A 19,691-nucleotide genomic window follows, 5' to 3' on the forward strand; every position below is an offset into this window, starting at 1 on the left:
TATTTTAGGAATCAGAAAGACGTTGTTGTTCGAGTGGATGCACGAGTGTTGGTGGGTGAATTACCGGTGCATGTGCGTGTGGAAAAGGTTGAAGCACGAGGTGAGCTGTGGGACCTTGTGTCGTTGGAAGCGCGACGCTGAAGCACGTGTTGAGTGGAGGTTAATCTGAACGAAGGTCAGTTTTTGTGGTTTATTGTCTTGGTTTTTATAGTTGGGAAAGTATAATATTCGATTGTGGTCCCCTATGGTTTGGTCCGCGTTCTTGATTGCGTTTTGGTGGTCCGCCATGTATGTTTAAAGTTATATGAGTCTTTGTGAGTGCGTTTTGTTATTGTTTTAATATATTGTTTTTTGTCGTCATATTGTGTTGTGCATGTAGATATATTGATATTGTGTTGTGCGTAATGGGCGACGTTTTTGACTGTGTTTTCCACCATGGGGGGAAGTTCATCAGTGATGGTACCTTGAAGTATGAAGGAGAAACAACAACTTTGTTCTTTGACCCTGATGTCTGGAGTTATTTTGTGGTTGTTAGTGTAGTGAAAAGTTTTTGATATGATAACTTTAAACAATTATGGTACTTTGTAGGAGGGGGTTCAATGTTGGAAAATAGGTTGGAAGAATTGATTGATGACACTAGTGCCATGCATATGGCTAACTTAGGTAGGCTTAATGGTGAGGTTCATTTATACATTATACATGTTATTTCTGAGCCTGAAGTGATAAATATGCTTCAATATGTTACTAATGGTCAAGGACAAGTTCATGTTGATGGTGAAGTACAAGAAGAGGGTGAAGAAGATGGTGACGATGTTCATGTAGATGATGAAGTTGATGGTGACTTAGAAGAGGTTCATCAGGGTGAAGAAGATGGTGATGTTGTTGAAGTAGAGGTTGAAGGTCATGGTCACGTAGAAGAGTTCCATGAGGTTGAAGAAGATGTTAATGGTGTTGAAGGAGTTGTGGAGGATGAAGTTCATGTTTGTAGTTGGAGTACATCTACTAATGAACGTGATGTACATGAAATAATGAGTGCTTAGAGGGACTTGTGGATGTAAGTGTTTAATGTCATGTAGATGGTGATATAGATGGTAATGTAGAAGTAGAAGTAGAAAGTCTTAAAGACAGCGATGATGTGAGTGTTGAAAGTGATGATCATGATGAGAGAGGTTTGTCAGATGAGGAGTGGAAATCTGAGGAATTAGTTACTGCAACAGATAGTGATGAAGAGGTTAATGACACTGAAGGTTATGGGAGGTTTAGTACTTTTTGTATGCCAAAAAGTATGGTGGACTTTATATGGGAAGTAGGGACTTTTTTTACAAATAAGCAAGATATTATAGATGCTGTAAAAGGGTATGCGTTGGAAAATGGTAGGAATATAAAGTTTGTCAAAAATGACAAAAGAAGATTGAGGATGAAGTGCTTTGGTGCAAAAGGAGAATGCCCATGGACCATATATTGTGCTTATATGGAGGTTGAGAAATCATGGCAGCTGAGAACTAAAAATGACATTCACACATGTAGCAGGAAGTTCAATCTCAAGTTACTTGACGCCAAGTGGTTGAGCTCAAAGATGGAGAAAACAATAAGGGAAAATCCTAAAATGAAGGGTGTAGATATTCGTGAAAAAATTCAAAGGAAGTGGAACATAGGTATATCTAGGAGTATGGCTTATAGAGCCAAAGCTATTGCTTCTGAGCACATTGATGGGTACTTTAAAGAACAATATAAGAGGATATATGATTATGCACATGAGTTGTTGGGAAGAAATCTTGGATCTACAGTTAAAGTGGTTGTTGAGAATAATGAGGATGAGGTAATTTTCCAGAGATTTTACTGTTGTCTGAAGGCTTGCAAAGACAATTGTGTGTGTTGTAGGCCAATAATTGGACTAGATGGGGTCTTTTTGAAAGAGAAGTATGGTGGTGAGTTGTTAACAGCTGTTGGGAGAGATGGAAATGATCAAATGTTGCCCATTGTATATGCGGTGGTAGAAGGGGAAAACAAAGATTCATGGTCCTGGTTTCTGAATCTTTTGATTGATGATCTTGGTGGTCAAGAAGTATGTTCATCAATAACTTTTGTGTCAGACCAACAGAAGGTAACAATCATATTTAATTTGGTTCTTTCTTACATTAATTCATTACTTATATATCATATTTAATGTTGCCCACAGGGTCTACTACCATCAATACAAGAGCTACTCCCCGGTGTGGAGGGCAACTACTGCCACTCATCCACAAAATTGGGAGAGAGAATTGCGAAACATTAAAGATGTCAATGAAGACGCATTCAAGCATTTGATAGCCATCCCTCAAGGTATATTTTTGTACTTTTTTATTAGAACTATAACTCACTGCTGCATATATAGGCACTGTAATTGTCTATATTTTATGATGTAGATACTGGTCAAGGTCCAGATTCAGTCCAAGACCAAAATGTGACACATTGGTGAACAATATGAGTGAGGCATTCAATAGTGTATTGGTTCATACCCGGACTAAACCAATCATAACAATGCTGGAAGAAATCAGGGTGTGCATCATGCAAAGATGGGCAAAAAAACGGACTAAGATACAGTCCTTTACAGGATCAATTTGTCCAAAAATCCAGAACATATTTGAAAAGGAATCCCAATCAACCAAGAACTGGATTCCTAGGTAAACTTTCTTCTCTACTTCTGAATTGTAATCTACTTTCTTCAGTTGTATCTAAACTTTGTTCATTTTTATTAAAATTTGTTCACAGCTGGTCAGGAAATAAATTGTTTGAAGTGAGACACGTCTCCCACATTGAAGACAAATTTGTTGTAAACATAGATGACTTGTCATGCTCCTGCAGGAGATGGAGCATCACAGGAATCCCATGTTGTCACTCCTTAGCCGCAATGAAGTTTCTGAATATTTATGGCAACAGTTCATTCCAAGTTGCTTTATGAAGTCCACCTATGAAGAAACATATGCATCAATCGTATACCCCATCAACGACAACAACATGTGGGACCTACAACCATATCCGGATGTCATGCCTCCTTACAAAAAAGTTATGCCTGAGAGACCTAAAAGGAAAAGAAGAATGGAACAGTGGGATATCAAAAAAGATGATTCTCGAATTTCCAAGGCTGGTTTGCGCAAGAGATGCAGGCTATGTAGGGAGCTTGGGCATAACAGGAGTCGTTGCCCCAAAGCTACCCAGCAACCTACTCCTTCATCACAACCTCTTATGCCATCATCACAATTATCTGAAGTCTATAATGACCAAGTAGCTGAACCGTAGAAGTGACTGTGAATGCTGATGCAAGGTTTTGGATATACTGTTTTAATGTACTCTTTTAATGTTTTAATGTAATACTATACTTATGCAATACTACACTCAATGTACTATTTTAATGTACTGTTTTGGATGTACTGAATCTTGTTTTGGGTGTCTATTTCAATTTTAAGTTCACCTAGCTGATGTTTTCCAGTTTGGTTCAGTATTATTACATATTTCTGAGTTGTTTGCATTGTTGTTCAGCATTTTGATTCAGTGAAAATCAGTTTGGGGTGTGAGGTTGCCTATTTGTCTGCATAATGGGTTGTTAGGAATTCATATTCTGAATTCTGCTGTTTCTGTACCATTTAAAAGCTTAGACAACTCTATTTTCATGATATAAAGTTGTTGGAATTGATTAATTGACCTTATAGCAACTCTTATGCATTTCCACATCTTGAAACCCCATTCTAAGTTCATTTTTTGGTGCAAATTGGCTGCTGTCAAATCTGTTTTAAGTCTGCTGTCATTTTTTTCTAACCTCCGGTGAAGAATCCACATCTTGTGTATCAACCTCAATGTTTTCATCTTTATTCCCATCAGTAATTTAAATATTTCCATTGGATTCCTCTGCTAAATTTTGAATCACAATTTTATAAGTATGCTTAGAGACTGATAAAATAATTGTATAACTAGAATTTTCTTTTGGCAGCAGGAGTTAATGCAAAAAAGTGTCATGTCATGCATTATCCATGGAGTGGTAGTTGATGGGTATCTTGGGTGTCTTCACGGTGCTCTCTACTTTGGAATAGTCTTCGAACAAAGGGTTTGAATAAAGTAATCTTCTTAGATGTTGTACACTACGTGTGGTTCTGCAAAAAAGCCAAAGTCCAAATTCACATTATCATATTTAAGTTGCTACAACTATAAGTTAAAGAAAAGGATAAAGTGATTGAGGACAGAGTTCTTTCCTTTTTACTAAAAACACGAAAAACTGGTAAATGATTGAATAAAAAGGTATTTTAATTACAACTTCCATGTCCTCTCATACTCTGACACCAAAATTAATGTGCGCAAGAAGATATTTTAAGTGTAACTATATAGCATCCAAGTCGTTGTTTTCCACAGAAGAACCTTTTTGAAATTTTTTGCTTTGGAATTGAATTCGATCCTGTTAGTAAAGTTGATCTAAGCTTTGGAATTGAACTTTAGAAATTTAAAAGATCCTCAACCTTGCATATCAGAGTTTGCATAAGTACATTAGCTTTGATTTGTACATAGCTGACAGGAAAAACATAAGCCTAAGGAGTTCAATAATACTTTCTTCTGCATAACACTGAAGACCGTTGTGTGGATCTTCCAGCTGATTCATACGTATTGATATGGTAGGAGAGAAGTAATGAGGAGTACTAACAGTTTGCAAGAAGAACAAAGATGAAGTGTAAAATTACAATAGGAAAATACAACATCATTTCATTAATTGAAGATAGTCAAATACATTGTTATTCCCGTTTTCATCACAAACTAAGTTTAACATCACTTACTACATCCTATCACAACGAAAATGCACGATACATTATGGATTTGTCATCCATATTGAAATTACAATAATATTAACCATATAAATACAACAAACCGCCTCTATCAACAACTTCATCCATTTTTCCACAACCTTAACAGAATTTTTCAAATCAATCACCATATTCGCTACACCACCCATTTCTTCTGTCTTTGACAAACACTCATGCTTTCCTTCCCACTTTAGATTCGTATAGCATCTTTCATTACCATAATCACATCACCATTTGAAGAAATTACAACCACTGTTTTCATGCTCGTTCTGAAAAAAAAAATTAAAACCCAATGAATACGACTTTGAAGTAAAACAAACAACAACTCATCCATGTTCGGTTACCTTGTACTTAGGGCACCCCCAAAATTGTTTTCCTTTGTTCTTAGTCGTTCGAGCTGTTCTGACCACTGTTTTCTCTCCACACTGACAAAGGGGTGACACACCACGAAAAACGATATTGGAGTCTCCATTCCGCCAGCCATTGCAAGTCGAAGAACAAGTTGAATGTGAATTCTGCATTTGATTCTCCATTGCGCATCCACTCGAACAACAACGTCTTCACCTTGTGAGACGACACGAGCCCTAAAATAGAAAATTCCCCCAATTTGATTTTGATTTCCCACTTGCAGAGATAATGCATGTTTCAGCAAAAAGAACGATACCATTTTCCATCTTTGCCCTTTCTTTAATTAATTTCGACAAAAATTATAATTTATTTACTTAATTCTTTAATTCTAAATTTTAAAAAATCGCATTCACACAGGCCACGTCACACACTCATTAACGTCGTTTTATGAAATTGACGGAAATGATTTACTTGCATCAAATTAACAAAAATAAGGACCTAATTAAGATGCCAAAAAAACCAGAGACCTATTTCAAATTCTGAACGAAAATAAGGACCTATTGAGACATTAAACCATATTATAATCAACAGGTGTACAGAAAATAAACATATTTTTAATTTTTTTTCTCCGTTTATTTGACGTGTGAGATATTAAAGATAAGTGGAAAAAAAATTATACTATAAAAAAAGTTTAAAACAAATTACAAAATTTTAAATAACCAGTTAAAACCTGCTAACTATGTCTTTTTTTCTCTTTCCAGAAAATTAAAGGAAATATTTACTTATAATTTATTATTTATCAGAATGATATAAGATCTTTCTATTTTATTCAATATATTAAAAAAATATTAAAATTTATATGTGGTGACAAAAAATGTCATATGAGTGGTGGTTGAAGAAGTATGTTGGGAGTAAAGGAAGTAACTCACTTCATCCTACAAGTCACTAAAGCTTTGTTCACATTAGATGATCTGTGGGAGATGATTTGGGGGAGAGTGATTGAATGGATTTGAGAAGATTTGAGGGTAAAATTTTTGTTGTTTGTTTAAGTAGATTTGGAGGTAATTGAGAGTGGATTTGGAAGTAAAGTTTGTGAGAATTAGTGTTGGATTTGATTGATGTGATATATTTAAAAAATTTGTTTAATTGGTAGAAATTAAAAATTACCAAAATGCCCCTAGTTATTAAAGTAATATAAAATGATATTTGTTAATGTTATATTTAATTGAAAAATGTTTATTCAGAGTAAAAATTTTAAAATAATTATTAAAATAAATTTTTAAAAAGTAAAAAAAGTTATATATGTACTGTAATTATTAAAATAAAAAGTAAAAAAATTAAATATGTACTATAATTATATATTAAAATAATTATTAAAATAAATATTAAAATAAATTTTAAAAAGTAAAAAGAAAACCACAAATGGCCTTCTCTTCTTGTCTTTCGCCCTCGCCCTCTCTCTCTCAGTCGCCGCAACCCTTCCATTCCAACTCCAAACCCAAACCTTACTCTCCACTCTCTCCCCCACCCACCCACCCTCTCATGGCTGTTGAGACTTTGGCAAGTGTACCAAATCGTTCAAGTAATAAAACCGGTAAGATCGGATATCGTTTCCCAAGAGAATCGTGTCCTAGACAATCGTATAATATCTAACTAATTTAGACTAAAGAATGATTCCATGTTTTTGTGGTTTTAGTGCAATTAAATTAAAAATAAAACATGAAGTGTAAAAATGATCTTTGATAATGCAAACACTTAGGAAATGCAAGATTAGAAATGATATGGAATGGTATTGTTGGGGATATGATTTCACCTACTTCACTCTTATGTATAGAAAATCACTTCCTCTTCATTAATTAGCCAATGTCAATCTTCTAATTTACTCAAACCCAATCCCTTGGTAGAGAGAGCCTAGACTTACTTCTTAAACTCCAATCCCTTGGAAAACCTAACAAGTTCATCTGCTTTAAGAATTGAGATTCAAGACAACCAAAGGTCCTAGTTCTATCCCTAGATACAATTTCCTTTAGGTGTTTAATCCAGTTCTAGATTCACCCAATATTTCCCAATATCAAGCAAACCCTAAAATCATGAAATGGTTGAATCAATCATACAAGTTTTAAGCAAAGGAATTAAACACTAACAATTAATTAAAGAGGCTTATAATCATTCAAAACAACTGTAATTTACATAAGAGATCCGTGGTTACATCAATCCCCAACAATAATGAAACTAGCTCTCCATGAATGGAGAGCTTGATCTTACAACAAAGGTGGAAATGGAAGAAGGAGGAGGACCCAAGGATGAAGAAGGGCTGTTCCCACAGCTCCTAGCTCGCCTCTGGACGCTCCAATTGAGAGAATTTGTGTCTGGGATGCCAAAGATCCAAACCCCTTCGCGTTCCAGAACTAAATAAGCTGTTTCTGCCAGATCAGCAAAAGTGGCGCCCGGCGGCCCGACAGACAGGCGCCAGGCGCGCTCTCGGTCAGCATTGTCACGCCCGGCGCCGCCTAGGTCAGTAGGCGCCCGGCGTGACTCTCTGCAGCAGCCTGGGTTCTTCATCTTTTCAGCTACTCTTCTCTCTTTTCTTGGGTTTTGGCAATGTTCTTTGGTGAGTATCTTCTCCTAGCTTCTTTGAATGGGGATTAGCCATCAAATGGGCTAATTACAACTTATAATGTAATCACATACAAATACAAGAAATTGAGTTAAACAAGACTAAAAGTAAAGGAAGAGTTGACAAATTCCATCAATTTGATGTTGGATAATGAAGTAAAATTGGTCATTATCAACTCCCCCAAACTTAGAACCTTGCTTGTCCTCAAGCAAAAGGTAAACTATTCTAGAATACAATCATTTAAATGCATTGGTTTCAAAATTGAGATATCCTTTAAGTTCAAGAAGTGAAAATCCTGCGTTAGCATCTAATAGAAAGAACATAATGGATATATACAGCTGTCATCAATCAAGCACCACAGAGGTGTTCACCTATCAACAATTATGATCACAATGCAAAGGGTGCAAAAGAAATCAACAAACATGACAGAGTGTTTCACTTGATGTATGGAATCAATCCTCACCTGGAAAGTGTTTCACTCTAATGCACTGGTGTATAGGGGTGTATAACGCTCACTCTGCAGTCATAATATCACACAATTTAACTTTGCCTTTCGTTTCATTCAAATCAAACACATCACAAGCAAGTTGATAACACAAGGACTTTGTTTGGCTTGAATTGTGATTGGGCTAAGAAAGAATCATGGTTTTTCTGGAATTCAAAGGATCTTGAGCTGAGAGATTAAGTAATTCACTTCATGCATATAAACTTCTCCTTTTGCTCCTCATGTACTATTACCAATTTCAAACTTATACCCAACTGTTTTTTCATTAAGCTCTTTTCTTATTCTCTTTTTCTTACTTTTCCATCTTTGTCTTTTTCTCAATACACCATATTTTCCCCCCAAACTTGGACTATTCTCCTGTAATGCAGATGCATGTTCTATTCAGCTCAAGGTAGAAAAGTTCAGGGAATTTTCAATAAGCTTAAGGTACAAAGAAGAAAGATCTTTTTACATTTGTGGTTGAATGGCTAATGTGTATGTAAGGTGAGAAAAGAATGCCTTGATCACATTCAACAAGCAAGTAGATAGTTCAAATTATAGAAACTCAGGCAAAGTCAATTGTGATCTAGCATGATAGCAATCACACAGCAAAAGAATATGAGGCACTAAATCTCACCCTGTTAATTAAGATTCCATACTCTGCTAAACACAATGTCATGAATTTTGACTGCAATCGACTCCCCAAGCATTAGCATAACTCAGTGAACACATCACAATCAATGCTCAATCAAATAAGCTATTTCCACACGTTCAATCACATACAGAAAGCATAACAACCAGATTTTCACACATCAACTCATACTGTCAAACCAAATGCATAAAAGATGTTTATGAACCTAAACGTAAAATAAAGACTGAAAACAGAAGAAAAAATAAAGAAAAAAAAAAACGACTCCTGCTGTGATGGCTATCAGTCAGTCTGAGTCCTCGTCCTCGTCTACCTCGTCATCGTCATCATCCTCATCCATAGCAGCAGTGCCAGCCTGAGGTCTACCCCCCCAGCAGGAAAGGATTGGTCCCCAGGCCAAGCAACGAAGGCGCTGTATTGATCCGAAGTCATGAAACCTGGATGGGATGCTGCATAAACATGTCTCATCATCTCTGCATGGGCCTGGCCAATCCGGTTCACCGCCTCCAACTTGGATTCAATCAGTGCAAGTCTCATGTCCATCATCTGGTAGGGATCGGACTGAGGTGCTGGTGGTGGTGTCTGAGGACGTCTGGGGATAGGGCGCTGTTTAGCATGTATCCTCGGCGATCTGGGTGGTGGACTGGCAGTTCCATTATCTGCATCCAGACAAAATTGGGTATAATACCCCATATCAATAGGTCTCCTAGGATGCTCGAATGGTGGAATAGTGATGTCCACTCCTTCTTGTTTGCAGAGATGGGTGATAAGAGAGGGATGTCCAAGGGGAGCTTTTGTGGAATTTGCACAGTTGCGTATCTCATTAGCTATTAGTTTCCCCAGGTTTACAGAGCGTCCAGTGAGAATGGCATATAAGATGACAGCTCTGTTAACCGTGACATCAGAGACATGTGTGCACGGGGAAATGTTGGAATGCACAAGAGGCATCCATAGACGGCTGAGAGAACTGAGGTGTACCCTCTTGATATGAAGAGGTTGTTGCTGCCTATTTCTTTGAAATGCGCCTCCTGTAATACATAAGGCTTGCTCAATCTCCTCATGGTCGAGCTCAGTCGCCATCAACTCGGCGTAGCCACATATCTCATCATCATCTTCCCACTCCGTGTTGAGGAACTCATTTATAGTGTCAGCATCGAATGAAATCCGCTGACCACGCACATAGCTCCAGAAGGGTTCTGTGTCCGGAGAGAAGGATTTGGCGTTGGCATAGAATTCCTGGACAATGGCTATATTGGCAGGTTCTGGGTATGTGGTTAAATGGCTCCATTGCCTCTCCATAATCTCATTGGAGAAGTCTGGCACATCTTGAGGTAGAAGGGTGACTTTCCTCTCCATCAAAAGTTTTCTGTTCTGGACATTGGAGAAGTGCTTCTTATGGTCCTTGGTTAAGAAGATATCAGAGTATATCTTCTCTTTCCTTTTGCTTTCCCTTAGACCAGCAGTGGTCTTAATCCTCTTGGACCCAGATGAAGAAGCCATATCTGCAAAATAAGGTAGGATCAAAGAAGATAAATGTGTTTAGATTCATGAGTAAATTCATCATTAGCTTACATCATGATGTACCAAATGCTTTCAATGGTATGCACACAAACCACACAGTCAAAACATATCAAAGAAAAGCCCTGATCAACGAAGAAATGAAGCCAAAGCAGTAAAACAAAAAATTTCTGGTTGCTGTCAGGGGTGGTCACGCCGGGCGCCTCACAAGTCAGTAGGCGCCGGGCGTGACAGCATTTTATGCAGATTCAAGCTTTTTGGCTTCTCAGCTGCTGGCTCAGTTTGAGTGAATGAGATTAAGCTTAGATGATGTAATGATGCATAACTCAGTGAAAACAAATCATCAATAGCCAAGGCACAAGCAAAACTCCATGAATCAACACACTTTTGCTACTTTAATATAGGTCAAACTCAGATATCATCACAGCTCAGTCAAAATTTCATCAAAAACAACATTTAAACAACAAACAAAAGCTGCAGGACACACCACAACAAAGTTCCAAACATGGGCAGAGGAAGTCGCGCCCGGCGCCGCATCAGCCAGCAGGCGCCTGGCGCGACATGCAGAATTGGGGCAAACCCAGATTCTGCATTCCAACCACTGTGATTGTGTGTGTGTGTTCGAATCTGTCTATGAAAGCAAGAATTTGAGTCCTAACCAGCAGCTATCACATACAACACTCTAATTGAACCGAAATTAAATTACCCTAGGTCAAAATCAAAGCTTCTAAATGCTAAACAACCAAGATCAGGCATTGTGAAAATTATGGCCATAGTAAAGAGTGAACAACCTTCTTGATATGCAGAGAAGATGATTAGCTAGATTTTGAGACTTTTGAATTTGGAGAGTGCTTGGATTGAGATGGCCCGAGAGTGGTTAGGAATGATGAGCAATGGAGGCAGTATCAATTAGGTGTGGAGGTTGAAGATTTATGATAATGGAGTGAGTGTGGTGGTGGAGAGTGAAGAAATAGATGAGGCCGTGAAGTGGAGAAGAATTAGAAGGAGTGATAGTGTGTGTGAGGAGTTTCTGAACTGAGAGGAGTGTTAGGGTGAGTGTGGGGTGAAAAGAATTTGATGGGCCAAGCCCACTGTGCACTCAGACTTAACTGAAAAAAATCTGCTGCAGAAGTCGCGCCGGGCGCCTGTTAGGTCATGCGGCGCCGGGCGTGAGATCGTGACCCAGCCAGATGCTGAATCTGAGAGGTGATGGTCAGAGTGTGCAATCTGGAGCCAGGCGCCGACCAGCAGGAGGCGCCGGGCGTGAGTTTCTGCAGAATTATGCAGAAACTGGTTTTTAAGCTACCTAACTCGGGTTTTTGAGAATTTGAACTTCAAATCACTTGAGATGCTCCAGAATCTCATATTATCATTAAACAAACTTGTTCAAAACCTAAGGAATTGAATTTGAGCATTCAAGTTGCAAATTGAAGTCATTCTTTCAAAACTTTAAAATTCCACAAGTTAGGCAACATTTTTGGCTTTTGGCTTGAGTAAGGTACTTTGAAAACATGTTAAAACAGCCCAGAAAACAGCCAAAACAGTTTCACATCTCTAATTCACATCAATGCACTATATCCTTCAACAATCTAACAATCAACTCAAAAATTCACCTTGGTTGTTCTTCACACAAGCATGGTTCAAAACAAAGACAACACACTACACATTAAAACATACAATCAAACAATCAAACAACACTCAAAAATTAAAAACAAACAAGAGAAAAGGGTAGAAAGCTGGGTTGCCTCCCAGTAAGCGCTTGTTTAACGTCATTAGCTTGACACCATTAAGCTCAAGTTTGATTTTTGATGTTGGAATGCTTCTTCTTGTCATGACACCAACATCCTCTCAGCAATTTCCTAGTCACCACCTTGACTCTCCTAGAATATGGAGCCTCTATCTCAAGCACTCCATTTATCTTTATGTTCTTGATGACCCATAACCTATTCTTGAATCTCACTGGTTTGCCAGGTTTGGGCTCATCGCTTTCTATCACAGAATTTTGGTGGACTAGTTCTTCTTCCTTTTCTTCTTCTTCTTCCTTTACTCTTGGAGATAAACAACTAAGGCTCCTCTTTACCAACTTGGCAGCTTGCTCCGTTAGACTAGTAATTGATAGAAGTTCATCTGTAGCTTCAAGACTAGTCTCTTTTTCATGATTTGGCTGCTCAACCCCAAAGACGTTGAAAGTCACCTCCTCATCTTGGTCTTTCAATTTCACTGTTCCTTCTTCTACATGAATGACAACCTTAGCTGTCTTCATGAAAGGTCTTCCAAGGATGAGTGGTACATCTGCAGATTCCTCCATGTCCATAACTACAAAGTCCACTGGGAATTGGAGTTTGTCTATTTTGACCACCACATCTTCCACAACACCATAGGGGTACTTGATGGATCTATCCGCCAGCTGCAGCATCATTCTCGTAGGCTTGACTTCAAGACCACCAATCTTCTTAAGCATAGATAGGGGTATCATATTGATACTAGCCCCCAAGTCAACGAGAGCTCTACCTATATCATGATTTCCAATTGTGCATGGAATGGTGAAACTCCCCGGATCTTTAAATTTTGGAGGAAGAGTCTTCTGCATGATGGCACTGCAATTTCCCTGCACTTCAATTGTTTCCTCATCTAAATACTTATTCTTCTTGTTGAGGATTTGCTTCATGTATTTTGCGTAGGCAGGAATTTGTTGTAGTGCTTCTGTCAATGGCATGGTAATCTCAAGTTGATCAAATATTTGCTTAAACCGAGCCAATTGTTTCTTCTTCCTTTCAGTAGATGGGATTTTTGGGTAAGGAAGGTGTTTCACAATCTCTTTCTCTTTTTGATTTTTTTCTTTTTCTTTCTTTTTATTCTCTTCTCCACCTTCAACAATCTCTTCTTCAATTATTTCTTGATCTTCCTCTTCATTCTTTTCTTGTTCTTTTTCTTCTTCTTTTCTTCCAACCTCTTTCCCACTTCTTGTGAATATTACATTACATTCTTCCTTGGGGTTGACTTGCGTATTTGCAGTAAATTGTCCACCCTTTTGGTTTGCTAATTGCTTAGCCAATTGACCAACTTGCACTTCCAGATTCTTTATAGATGCATCAGTGTTTTTCTGGTTTTGGATGGACTGCTGTATGAACATTTGCAAGGTATCTTCTAGCTTTGAAGTCCGATCATTTTGAGGTTGATAATGTTGGGCAGGTTGATACGGATTTTTACTGCTAGAAGCTTCTTGATTTTGTCTCCACCCTTGATTGGAAGAATTAGGGAAATGATTGTTGAAGAAGTGTTGCCGTCCTTGATTTCCCATATAATTGACTTCTTCAGGTTGGGACGTACTAGGACTTTGACAATGGCCGTTGGGGTGGTTATCTCCACAGAAATCACATCTCATTACTTGATGATGTGGTTGAGGTTGAGCTTGCATTGCTTGTAACTGCTGAGGAAGCTTGGCCATATGTTGAGTCAGGAGCTCCATTTGTTGGGCAAGAAGCTTATTTTGTGCAAGTAGTGCATCCTGAGCACCAAGTTCATAAACTCCTCTCCTTTGTACTTGCATTCTCCCATGTTGACTCCGCATGTCAGTGGAAGCCATATTTTCAATCACCGCAATGGCTTCATCAGCAGTTTTAAATAGTACTGAACCACCAAAAGATGCGTCTAGTATCATCTTAGTATGAGGTTGCAAACCATTACAGAAGGTCTGCACTTGCATCTCTAGGCTAAATCCATGACTGGGACACTTTCTCAATAAAGACTTGAATCTTTCCCAGGCTTCACATAGTGGTTCCTCTACTCCTTGTACAAAAGTAGCAATGGCAGCCTTCACTTCTGTGCTCTTTGATGGTGGAAAGAAGCGTGCTAGAAATTTATATTCCACATCCTCCCAGCTCGTAAGACTTTGATTAGGCTGTGACTGGAGCCAAGCCTTTGCTTTGCCATTAAGAGAGAATGGGAAGAGTCTCATGTATAATGCTTCTTCGTCCTCCCCTTGTACACCCATAGTACCACATAGCTCATAGAAAGTGACCAAATGAGCATGGGGGTCTTCATTGTCCAGGCCAGAAAATTGGTTTGAACTGATGAGCTGGAGTAGAGCAGGCTTCATTTCTGCCAGCTTGTCACTCATAGTGGGCCTCACAATGCTTGAGAAATTCCTCGAGCTTGTGTAGGTTATTGAGTCCCCTATGGTTCTCCTTGGAGGTGGTCCTGCGCCAGCCATCCCGTTCACAGAAGAAGAATCAAAAGATTCTATTTCTTGATTGTTGAAAGAAAATGAGGATTGAGGGGCAGCTTGTTGACTTAAAGCTCGATGTCTCCTAGTGTCACTATTGTTTCTACGAGCTGTTTTCTCGATCTCAGGATCCACAAGGAGTGGTTCAGATGACACAGTCCTCCTTGTACGGATGTTTCCCTGCATACACTAGAAAATAACCAAACTCGTGCCACAAGTCAGCCCAAAAATAAAGATAATAATTACAAAAAAAAAATGGAAAATTATACACAAAAGATAAAGTCTAAATCGGTTAAAAATTACACAAAAGTCTAATTTAACACGGGTCCCCGGCAGCGGCGCCAAAAACTTGTTGAGACTTTGGCAAGTGTACCAAATCGTTCAAGTAATAAAACCGGTAAGACCGGATATCGTTTCCCAAGAGACTCGTGTCCTAGACAATCGTATAATATCTAACTAATTTAGACTAAAGAATGATTCCATGTTTTTGTGGTTTTAGTGCAATTAAATTAAAAATAAAACATGAAGTGTAAAAATGATCTTTGATAATGCAAACACTTAGGAAATGCAAGATTAGAAATGATATGGAATGGTATTGTTGGGGATATGATTTCACCTACTTCACTCTTATGTATAGAAAATCACTTCCTCTTCATTAATTAGCCAATGTCAATCTTCTAATTTACTCAAACCCAATCCCTTGGTAGAGAGAGCCTAGACTTACTTCTTAAACTCCAATCCCTTGGAAAACCTAACAAGTTCATCTGCTTTAAGAATTGAGATTCAAGACAACCAAAGGTCCTAGTTCTATCCCTAGATACAATTTCCTTTAGGTGTTTAATCCAGTTCTAGATTCACCCAATATTTCCCAATATCAAGCAAACCCTAAAATCATGAAATGGTTGAATCAATCATACAAGCTTTAAGCAAAGGAATTAAACACTAACAATTAATCAAAGAGGCATATAATCATTCAAAACAACTGTAATTTACATAAGAGATCCGTGGTTACATCAATCCCCAACAATAATGAAACTAGCTCTCCATGAATGGAGAGCTTGATCTTACAACAAAGGTGGAAATGGAAGAAGGAGGAGGACCCAAGGATGAAGAAGGGTTGTTCCCACAGCTCCTAGCTCGCCTCTGGACGCTCCAATTGAGAGAATTTGTGTCTGGGATGCCAAAGATCCAAACCCCTTCGCGTTCCAGAACTAAATAAGCTGTTTCTGCCAGATCAGCAAAAGTGGCGCCCGGCGGCCCGACAGACAGGCGCCAGGCGCGCTCTCGGTCAGCATTGTCACGCCCGGCGCCGCCTAGGTCAGTAGGCGTCCGGCGTGACTCTCTGCAGCAGCCTGGGTTCTTCATCTTTTCAGCTACTCTTCTCTCTTTTCTTGGGTTTTGGCAATGTTCTTTGGTGAGTATCTTCTCCCAGCTTCTTTGAATGGGGATTAGCCATCAAATGGGCTAATTACAACTTATAATGTAATCACATACAAATACAAGAAATTGAGTTAAACAAGACTAAAAGTAAAGGAAGAGTTGACAAATTCCATCAATTTGATGTTGGATAATGAAGTAAAATTGGTCATTATCAATGGCCCAAAGCCGAAGCCCTTGCAGAACTCGACCCGGATGCTCTCTCCCTTAACCTGCACCACTTAGATACACTCTCCTCCGATAAAACCCCGGAGCAGCTCTTCCACAGTGAAGTACAGAATGGTAGAGTTGAAATCATTCCACTATCATAAGCCACTACTCACCCTGCTCCGAAGCGTGCTGGAACCGAATAAAGCAGCACCTGGAACCGTACACCCGCTGAACAACGCCTGGAACCGAATACAAGCAAGCGGAATCGAATACAACACCCAGCTTTCCTCTCACTCTGCAACATATCCGAATACGCACACCCCATAACCGAATACACCTTCCACATCTCAACTTCTGGAACCGAATACGTAACCCTTCATGCTTTGCTTCTCCATCTTCAACGCCTCTTCCTGCTTAACGCAAATAGCTTCTGTATTAATATTTATTAACCATTCCTGGAATCGATTATCCAGTTACGGAATCGAATTGGTTGCATGTTCTCAGCTGATATTATGTGTTAAGGGTAAAAAAGTCATTTGCCTTCAATTCATCGCAAATCTTCTCAGCACAACGAGTGATACAAAAAGGAGACATCCCGCAAATCTCCTTAATTCTGTCGTCACAAATCCGTAAAAATGAACAACACTGTAGTTTGGATTCATCACTTGCAAACCCGCATGAACAGTAAAATCTGTTCATGCGAACACAGCGTAAAGGAATCAAATAATTTAAAATAAATTTATGAGAAAGTTGATGAGGCAGTTATACAAATCTAAGAGTTATACAAATCTAAAAGAGAATGAAAAAAATAATTGTTAGATTTGTGTAACTATAAATATTCTAAGAAAGATTAAACTTTGATCATGATGATTCAAACTAAGTATACTATTTTATTAGTGAATTAGTTTTTTATTATGTATGGTTAATATTTATGATAGGATGCAATGAAATTCATTCAAACTAAGCAAAATAGAAAAATTATTATTTAAAATTATTAAAAATTAAATGGTAAATTATTTATTTTTTGAATTATGAGAATTACTGTAAAAAGTTGTAAAACAATTATGGGTAAACAAAGCAATCCTCCACCCCAAAGACTGTATGTACATTGCAACTTTTCTTCACATGCTATTATGGATTTGCAAAGCAAAATGTCAAAACGTGGAAAAGAAATAATGATCTCTTTGATATTTCTTTCATACCTAGTACTTATATTATTATTTATTGAAGAAACCAGAACAAGACAATATATATTTGCTCAATACTTTTGGTGATTTAATTTTTCATGATAGTATAATCAACACATCCACATATTTAGTTGAAATAACTTAACAAACAATTAAATTAATTATCCAAACAATATAAATATTATCAAACAACATTTATGTATTTAAAAATATCAAATTATCAACATATATAATAAAAAAATATGAAAAATGATAAAAAAATAATAAAAAATTATTATTGAGTCAGCTCAACTCAATCTGACTCAAGAATTTAATTTACAAACTCAACTCAATCTAACTTCAACAATTTAATTTACAAATTAAAGAACTGTGTTTAAAGATTCACATTTTAAAAAATTAAATATTTTTACAACTCAACTCTACTTAACTCACCGTGACCTTGTAAATTATTGAAACTCATTTTTATGTCCTATCTTGTATGGTTTCTAATTTGAACAAAATACATTTTTAGTTTTTTATTTAGTATTAATTTCAGTTTAATGAAAATATAGTTTCCCTTGAGACAGGAGATAAATTAATTTCAATCATTATAGGAGAAGAATGAGAGAGCATGGTGGTCAACACAACAATAACGTTTGAAATCCTGAAATCTATAGCCTTTTAAAAAGAAAGACGTAAGAGTCAAAAAGTTGATGAAATTTGGTGAGGTAACTTTTCATATAAATACATTATGTCATGTCTATGTTTCCTTCTACATCTTATCAACTTTTGCTTTAATGCCTATGTACTCATGTATGACATCATTTCAGGCCATACCACTTGTAAAACAAAATGAACAACATATATTTCAGTTATTTTAGGTATAAAAAAAAATCATGTTCATCCAATCACTATTTTCAAACATTCCTGTCCTCTTATCACTGTATTATCTAATCAGCTTAGCATGATTTATGTCACTGAATTTCATAGAATGTTATATACTTGCCGTCGCTAGAGAGACAACATAAAAATCTTAATAAAAAATCTAAATTTCCAAAAATCAACTTGAAATAGATTTTGGTTGTATTTGATAATATTAACTTATTTGTTAAACTTATATAAGTCAATAGTGATTGATGAGTACCACAGAGTATTTTTTTTATTATTATTATCTTTAACATTTTAATATATTTTTTATTATTTATTTTTTATCTTTGTATTTATTATTACCAATTAATTAATTACACTATTATTAATATTTTATGTGTTTCTTTAATAAGAAAATTTTAACAATTTCATTCTTACACATAAACCTCATTTTTAAACATAATTAACATTTAAATAAAGAAATTCAATGTATTGAAATCTTATTAAATAAATAGCTAATTAGTATCTTAACATACTTTTAGTTCATTTTTTGAAAAATACCTTTACTTAGTATAGTTTCATTTCACTATAATATCATCTTATAGTAATATAGAAAATTAAACATTGAAAATTTGAATAACGTTTTTATCTTTTTGAAAAAAATTATTAAACCGAATGATCATATTTCCTTGGTAAGTTTTTTTTCTTTTTCGCAGCCACTAATTAAAAAGAAATTCTGATAAAGTAATATCGTTAACTTAAAGTGAAAAAAATTCTTATATTACTATATATGATATCGTGTGACATTTAAATTATTACATATGATTTTCAGAATTTCCCAACTAATTGCTAATTATTATGAAATAAAAAACATTACTACTCAAGAATCACTTTCTAATCGTAGATTTTTTTTATCAATGATGAATTTAAATATAAAAATAAGCGAAGGATACAATACAATATATTATATATTTATGTAATATATAAATTAAGTCATTCTAAACAAATTTTGAAAATCTTACTTTTATATCAAATTAATGATGACCTTTTCATTTTTGCAATCCGTAAATAAATAAATTAACGAGAGTTCCTCATCAATTTTTTAATAGATAATAATTAACGAAATTGTTCGTAAAATTATTATAAACACGGGAAAAGGCATTTAACAAACTTATCAAGTACTCATTAACACCTTGTTGTTATAGTTAATTTAATTATATATATATATATATATATATATATATATATATATATATATATATGATGTAAGTTCCACTAAATACAATGATGTGAGTTCAAATTATTTAATGGAACTCACACATAGATTTCTTGACTCCACTTATGACCACATAAGAAGTAATATCGAACAAAAAACACACAGATTAACCAAGAAGACACGTGAAG

This window comes from Vigna angularis, chromosome 10 (assembly GCF_016808095.1).
Source record: "Vigna angularis cultivar LongXiaoDou No.4 chromosome 10, ASM1680809v1, whole genome shotgun sequence".
Classification (NCBI taxonomy): Eukaryota; Viridiplantae; Streptophyta; class Magnoliopsida; order Fabales; family Fabaceae; genus Vigna; species Vigna angularis.